Source organism: Myotis yumanensis, unplaced genomic scaffold, assembly GCF_028538775.1.
Source record: "Myotis yumanensis isolate MYYU_CA2020_CCGP unplaced genomic scaffold, mMyoYum1.0.hap1 SCAF_2, whole genome shotgun sequence".
NCBI lineage: Eukaryota > Metazoa > Chordata > Mammalia > Chiroptera > Vespertilionidae > Myotis > Myotis yumanensis.
Window position 1 is genome coordinate 173539919 of NW_027223753.1, and position 8261 is coordinate 173548179.

At 43.0% G+C, this 8261-nt stretch overlaps 1 pseudogene; it reads right to left on the reverse strand.

Moving 5' to 3' along the window:
- Positions 1-243: 243 nt before the first annotated feature.
- Positions 244-652, reverse strand: LOC139002662 (small ribosomal subunit protein eS25-like; annotated as a pseudogene).
- Between the last annotated feature and the right edge of the window lie 7609 nt (positions 653-8261).

The following is an 8261-nucleotide window of genomic DNA, read 5'->3' on the forward strand; positions in this document are numbered from 1 at the left end:
AGAGCTCAAGTAATTTACACCAGAAACACCAAAAGTGGGGATGACCAGCTGTTGGAGAAGATGCACGAACAACAGGTCTGACTGGCTGTACATTTTGAAAAATAAACCTTTATTAAATAAAAAAAAGAAAAAAATAGAACATTACAGCCCTACAGCAGCCCCTACAGAAGCCCCCCACCCCTTAAGCTCCTTCCAATCACTATCCCCAAAAGTAACCACTATTCTGATGTCTATTACCATAGATTAGTTTTTCCTGCTTTTCAATCTTATAGAAATTTCTCCAACAGCCGGGGCATCCCCACCAAATCCCTTTGGTGTTTCTGGTGTAAATTACTTGAGCTCTGTGCTTTGAAACTAGTTTAATAAGTTCTTTACTAAGGAGCTCTTGAAGGGCTGCCCTGGCCAAGGAGCAGCAAATTTTCAGTCTCTCTGAGACAACAGCTGAGGTTATAAACTTATAGTTGGGAACTTCCTTACAGAATTTGTCATATGCTTCTTTGTCAAACAAGACTAGGTTATTGAGCTTGTCCCAAATTTAGCCTTTGAACGACTTCTTCTTTTTGGCCTTCCCCCAGACTTATTCATGGGGGTGTTTGTCTTTCTTAGCCGACTTTCCAGCATCTTTCTTCTTCTTATCATCCTTGGGCAACATTGCAAGACTTGGAGAGCAAGGCTCCGCTGCTACCTCACCAAGATCCTATTAGTGTTTCTGATTTCTTGGGATATATTCCTAGAAGTGGGATTACTGGGTCAAATGGGAGTTCCATTTTTACTTTTTTGAGGAAACTCCATACTGTTTTGCACAGTGGCTGCACCAATCTGCATTCCCACTAGCAGTGCATGAGGGTTCCTTTTCTTTTATATCCTCGCAAGCCGTATAGTTAAAATCTGTAGTTTTCTGTTTATATTTCATTAGAAATTTTACTTTAAAAATAATCTATAGGAGAAACAAGAAGTGACTAAACAAGAAAAGCTAAAATGGACAGGTACCAACCTGTAAATATTTGCGCTGGAAGGAAACCAAAAACTTCATTTTTTTCACTAGGCTAATCCCTCCCAGGACAAGTAGAAACATGGTAAGTATTCAACAATTTCTCAATGTTATTGTAATAAAACTAGAGGCCCAGTGAACAGATTCGTGCACCAGTGGGGACCTTCGGCCTGGGCTACGGGAATTGGGCCGAAACCAGCTCTCCAACATCCACCAAGGGATCCCAGAATTAGGTGATGTAGCAGAATACAAAATTAACACCCAGAAATCTATGGCTTTTTTGTACACCGGTAATGAACTCAAAAGAAGGAGAAACAAAACAAAACAAAAAAATCCTATGTACCATTGCACCAAAAAATTAAAATACATAGGAATAAACTTAACTAAGGAGATAAAAGACCTGTACTCAGAAACTACAGGACATTGAAAAAAGAGATAGAGAAAGACATAAACAAATGGAAGAATATACCATGTTCATGGAATGATAGAATCAACATCGTTAAAATGACCATACTACCCAAAGCAATCTATAGATTTAATACAATCCCCATTAAAATACCAATGGCATATTTCAAAGACCTAGAACAAACTCTCCAAAAATTCATATGGAATAAAAAAAGACCCTGAATAACCACAGCAATCTTGAGAAAGAAGAACAAAGTTGGAGGGATGACAATACCAGGTATCAAGTTATATTACAAAGTCACTGTTTTCAAAACTGCCTGGTACTGGCACAAGAACAGACATATAGACCAATGCAACAGAACAGAGAACCCAAAAATAGACCCAAGCCATTATGCTCAATTAATATTTGACAAAGGAGGCAAGAGCATACAATGGAGTCAAGACAGCCTCTTAATAAATGGTGTAGGAAAAATTGGACAGATACATGCAAAAAAATGAAACTAGACCACCAATTTACCCATACACAAAAATAAACTCAAAATGGATAAAGGATTTAAACATAAGACAGGAAACCATAAAAATCTTAGTAGAATCCATAGGCATCAAAATATCAGACATAAAAAAACCAAGATGGCGGCATAGGTAAACACCTGACATTGCTGCCTCGCACAATCACTTCAAAAATACAACTAAAAGACAAAACGGACATCATCCAGAACCACAGGAAGGCTGGCTGAGTGGAAATTCTACAAATAGAAGGAGAGAAAAGCACACTGAGACTCAGAGGAGGTGCGGAAGTAAAGTGCAGAGGTATGGAGGTGCACGTGGAAAGGGCTGGCAACTGAGGACACGGTTGTCTTTTTCAATTGGGAGGGAGTCTCAAGCTCCAGACTGCTCTGAACTCCAGTTCCGGGCGAGTCTCTGGGGACCCAGACTCATACGGGGAGAAACTGGACTGTCTGGCATCAGTCGGAACTCGAGGGAAGCTCTCTCAGAGGTGCTTGCAGCGATTACCGGGACACTGAGACACGAGGCCTTTTAGAGTAGGACTGGGGAGCAGCCATAGCTGCTTGCTCCACCCTGTTGATTCTTTGAGACCCGCCCCACCCAAGCTGTGCACAGAGGCTTTTGCATATAAAAGGCCGGGCACTTTGCAATCTGAAAATTACCTAACGAACTGCAGCTGGGCCAGACAGACACAGAACTTCCAAGAGAAGGCCCAAGGCCCCACAGCAGCTTGCATTGCTTCACAGATGGGCCTCATCTGGCCACCTCCAAACCCCAAACAAGGAAGGGGAATCTGCAGATCTCTTCGTAGCTCCTGCTGGGTAGCCTCAGGCAGAGGCTAAATTAGCACTTCCTTAGAGATCCAAGAGCCAGTGTACCCAGTGGTCAGAGTGGGACCATCCAGATTACAACTCCTCAGATCCATAAGGGACACACTCAGGGGGCAGACTCAGGGAGCACCAAAGCCCCACTGAAGCAAGTCTTGCCCCAGAAGGGTGTCTCCAGCACAGAAGTTCTCCCACTGCAGACACAGCTGATTCTCACAGCCAATTGGCCTGGAGGTCAATTCCTCCCAGTGATACCTACAACAATCAAGGCTTAACTACAACAAGACTGTGCACAAAGCCCACAAGGGGGTTCACCAAGAGTGTCCACCTCAGGTAATTGGGGAGGCTGAGCCACTGGGCCCTATAGGACACCTAGCACACAAAGCCACTCTACCAACACAGGGAAGCATAAAAAATGTGGAGACAAAGAAACAGGACACAAATGACAGAAATGGAGGAAAGCAAACAACTGGATATAGAGTTCAAAACCACACTTTTAAGGTTTTTCAAGAACTTTCTAGAAACCGCCGATAAATTTAGTAAGACCCTCAAAAAGTCTGGTGAGACCACCGATAAATGTAGTGAGACCCTCAAGAAATCTAGTGAGACCCTCAAGGTTATGAAAAAGGACCAACTAGAAATTAAGCATATACTGACTGAAATAAAGGATATTATACAGAGTTCCAACAGCAGAGAAGAGGATCACAAGAATCCAGTCAAAGATTTGAAATAGGAAGAAGCAAAAAATACCCAACCAGAAAAACAAAAAGAAAAAAGAATCCAAAAATATGAAGATAGTGTAAGGAGCCTCTGGGACAACTTCAAGCATACCAACATCAGAATTATGGGGGTGCCAGAAGAAGAGAGAGAGCAAGATATTGAAAACCTATTTGAAGAAATAATGACAGAAAACTTCCCCTGCCTGGTGAAAGAAATAGACTTCCAAGTCCAGGAAGCGCAGAGAACCCCAAACAAAAGGAATCCAAAGAGGACCACACCAAGACACATCATAATTAAAATGCCAAGAGCAAAAGACAAAGAGAGAATCTTAAAAGCAGCAAGAGAAAAACAGTCAGTTACCTACAAGGGAGTACCCATACGACTGTCAGCTGATTTCTCAACAGAAACTATGCAGGCCAGAAGGGAGTGGCAAGAAATATTCAAAGTGATGAATAGGAAGAACCTACAACTAAGATTACTTTTGCCAGCAAAGCTATCATTCAGAATTGAAGGTCAGATAAAGAGCTTCACAGATAAGAAAAAGCTAAAGGAGTTCATCACCACTAAACCAGTATTATATGAAATGCTGAAAGATATCCTTTAAGAAGAGGAAGAAGAAGAAAAAGGTAAAGATACAAATTATGAACAACAAATACACATCTATCAACAAGTGAATCTAAAAGTCAAGTGAATAAATAATCTGATGAACAGAATAAACTGGTGAATATAATAGAATCAGGGGCATAGAAAGGGAGTGGACTGACTATTCTCAGGGGCGGGGAGGAAGAGGTGTGGTGGGTGCGAGAAGAGACTGGACAAAAATCGTACACCTATGGATGAGGACAGTGGGGAGGGGGAAGGGCAGAGGGTTGGGTGGGAACCGGGTGGAGGGGAACTATGGGGGGAAAAAAGAGGAACAACTGTAATCATCTGAACAACAAAGATTTAATTTTTTAAAAAATATCAGACATATGTCATAGCAATATCTTTACCGATACAGCTCCTAGGACAATGGTAATTTATTTTTGTTTTGTTTCTCTTTCTTTTGAGTTCATTACCGGTGAACAAGGAGAATATAAGCAAATGGAACTACATCAAAATAAAAAGCTTCTGCACAGCAAAAGAAACCATCAACAAAATAAGAAAGCACACTGCATGGGAGAACATATTTGCCAGTGTTATATCCCATTAGGGCCTAATCTCCAAAAATGTATAGGAACTCATAGATCTTAACAAAAGGAAGATAAACAATTCAATCAAAAAATGGGCAAAGGACTTCAATTGACACTTTCCGAAGATGGACATACAGAAGGCCAAGAGACATATGAAAACATGCTCAAAGTCACCAATCATCTGAGAGATGCAAATCAAAACTACAATGAAACCATCTCACACCTATCAGAATGGCTATCAGCAACAAATCAACAAACAACAAGTGCTGGTGAGGATATGGAAAAAAAGGAACCCTCGTGCACTGCTAGTTGGAATGCAGATGGTGCAGCCACTGTGAAAACAGTATGGTGTTTCCTCAAAAAAGTGAAATTGGAACTCGCATTTGACCCAGTAATCCCACTTCTAGGATTATATCCCAAGAAATCAGAAACACTAATCAGAAAGGATATATGCACCCCTATGTTCATAGCAGCATAATTTACAATAGCTAAGATTTGGAAACAGCCCAAGTGCCCATCAGCAGATGAATGGATTAAAAAACAGTGGTACATCTACACAATGGAATACTATGCTGCTGTAAAAAAGAAGGAACTCTTACCATTTTCAACAGCATGAATGGACATGGAAAGCATTATGCTAAGCAAAATAAGCTATTCAGAGAAAGATAAATATCACATGATCTCACTCATTTGTGGAATATAATGAACAACAGAAACTGATGAACAAAAATAGATCCGAAGACAGAGAAGCATCGAAAAGACCGTCCAACTTCAGAGGGAAGGCAGGGCAGGGGTCGAGGGGAATAAGAGATCAACCAAAGGACTTGTATGCATGCATATAAGCATAACCAATGGACAGAGACACTAGGGGGGTGAGGGCATGTTCTGGGGGTGGGGGTGGGGGTGGCCAGGGAGAGATCAATGGGGGAAAAAGGAGACATATTTAATCTACACTAATAAAAGAGAAACATGGTAATTGGCGTATGACCGCTACCCTTCCCATTGGCTAATCAGCGTATCCTTATGCAAATTAACTGTCAGCCAAGATGGCGGCCGGCAGCCATGCACTGAAGCGAGCAGGGCGGCTTGCTTCCTCCAGGAACTGCAGACTCCAACGTTCCCCGCCTCACTTGCCAGACTCTCAACTGCAACTCTAAGCAACTATTACTATGTTGCAAATAAGAAGCTAAACAAAACCAGCTTTCAGTCAGCCCCGGACCGCAACATTGTATCCATGTTTTCAGCAGCGAGGCCTCAGAGCTAAAGCTGGCCCAGAATTAAAAAAAAAAAAAGAAAACAAGGAGCAGTTGGGAGCTTTTAGTCAACTGCCAGCGGGAAAACAGCCCTCAGCCCCACAGCCAGCCTGGCCAGGCACCCCAATGGGGACACCCACCCTGATCCAGGACACCCTTCAGGGCAAACCAGCCAGCCCCCACCCATGCACCAGGCCTCTATCCTATATAGTAAAAGGGTAATATGCCTCCCAGCACCGGGATCAGCGGAGCAGCGAGGCTCCCGGCACTGGGATCAGCGTGACAGGGGGCAGCACCCAAACCTCCTGATCAGCCCTGCTCTGTGACTGATAGGAGGGGAGCTCCCCAATCCCCCGATTGCCCTGTGGCTCTGTGTGTGACAGGGTGCAGCGCACCAACCCCCCGCCCCCACGGGCCCTGCTCTGTGTGTGACAGGGTAGAACCATAACCTCCCCATTGACCCTGCCTTGAGTGTAACAGGGTGCGGTGCCCCAACCCCCCAATCAGTCTATCCTGAGCGTGACTGAGGGTGGCATTGCAACCTCCCGATCCGCCCTGCTCTGTGCATGATGGGGCGGCGCCCCAACTCCCCAATCGGCCCTCCTCTGAGCCTGATCAGGGGCTGCACCTAGGGATTGGGCCTGCCCTCTGTCACCCGGGAGCAGGCCTAAGCCAGCAGGTCATTATCTCCCGAGGGGTCCCAGACTGTGAGAGGGCACAGGCCGGGCTGCCCGCCCCCCACCCCCTGCACAATTTTTGTGCACCGAGCCTCTAGTATTATGTATAATACTCTAAACAACAAAGAATTTAAAAATTAAATTAAAAATTTTTTAAATAAAAAAATAAAGCTTTTATTAATCAGGATTCTTATTTGCAAACCACAGACACTGATTATGGAAATCATTCAAATGATATGGGACAATCTCAGAATTCAGAAATGCTGAGAACAAAGCTCAGAGAGGCTGAGCAGCCAGGACATATCTCAAAATGATATCACAGGACTGGTCTGGCAAAGATACCATGGCTGTTGTCACTGAGCACCACCATCACAGCTTATAACCACCAACACTACGGACTCTGGATATGGACCAGGAGAATTAGAACCGCTACCCTGCTGCCTCTGGTAACTGCATGTAGCTGCTGCTGGTGTCTATACCCATTTCCAGAACGTATTCTCTACAATATTGTTCCTTCGCATCACTAACTTCCGATTCCAAGACTGGGGTGGTACCTAGCTGTGGGGAAAGCAAATATCTGGGATCCATGACTTTTGCATTAGAATCAGACTCTGCGTTGTGTGGAGATTCCTCTAAACATGGGAAAGGAATTCAGATGCTAAGTGCCCATGAGAGAGGAAAATTTCACCACAGTCTACCCTTTTGGCACCCCAAAATCAACATATACGTTTCTCCCCACACTTGCACTACTTTTAAAACAATAATATATAACATAATGCAACTACCTCTTATATCTTTAATCCCTCTTAAACATGATTAAACCAAAATCTCAATTATTGTAGTCAGGATCATCTCGGGATGATGCTCATCTATCTTTTAATTCTCTTATATTCCATCTTGAAAATTTGCCCACTATTCTTTAATTTAACAAGCATCTTTTTCTATATCAAATGTTGAGGGAGACGGAGAACAAAGAGAAAATCAGCCCCAAAATATATCGATATGTACATTAAAATGCAACTGAATCCAAGGCCATAGCTGATATTTACAGCTTGCCTTCTCAACTACCCACTGTGATCTTTGTGGATAGCCAGCAGCACTTCAGCTAATCAAACCTTTATTCTAAGACTTGAATTCTTGAAAGAATTAAATTACATCCTAGAATTACATCTCCCTATGTAAGGTTATGATAGTTTTTCTTTTTAAAGAAATTTGTTTATTGATTTTTAGAGAGAGGAAGAGAGAGGAGAGAGAAACATCCATGTGAGAACATAACATTGATTGCACACACCCCCACTGGGGATCGAGCCCACAACCAGGGCATGTGCTCTGACGAGGAATCGAAACAGCAACCTTTTGGTGCACTGGACAGGACCCAACCAACTGAGCCACACCAGCCAAAGCTATACTTTTCATAAATTTTTACCACCAGATTTACCATTACTGGTCAACAACCCACCAAAAATTATGCCTCTTTCTTAGTGGTGCAACTATGAGTCCTTCCATTTGGAGAGAAACCAACTGGTCCCCAAAAATGTCAGTGAGATGACACGCCACCGTAATTTTATGGGATACTTCTCCCACCCTCTGACATAATTGTTTTTTACAAAGGCATGTAGGTCATCGCATCCTAATGTCATCAATGCAGTGGGCTAGTGTGTAGCAGCCTGTGGACTGATGAAACAATAAATCCTCCTGTAGCACAGAGT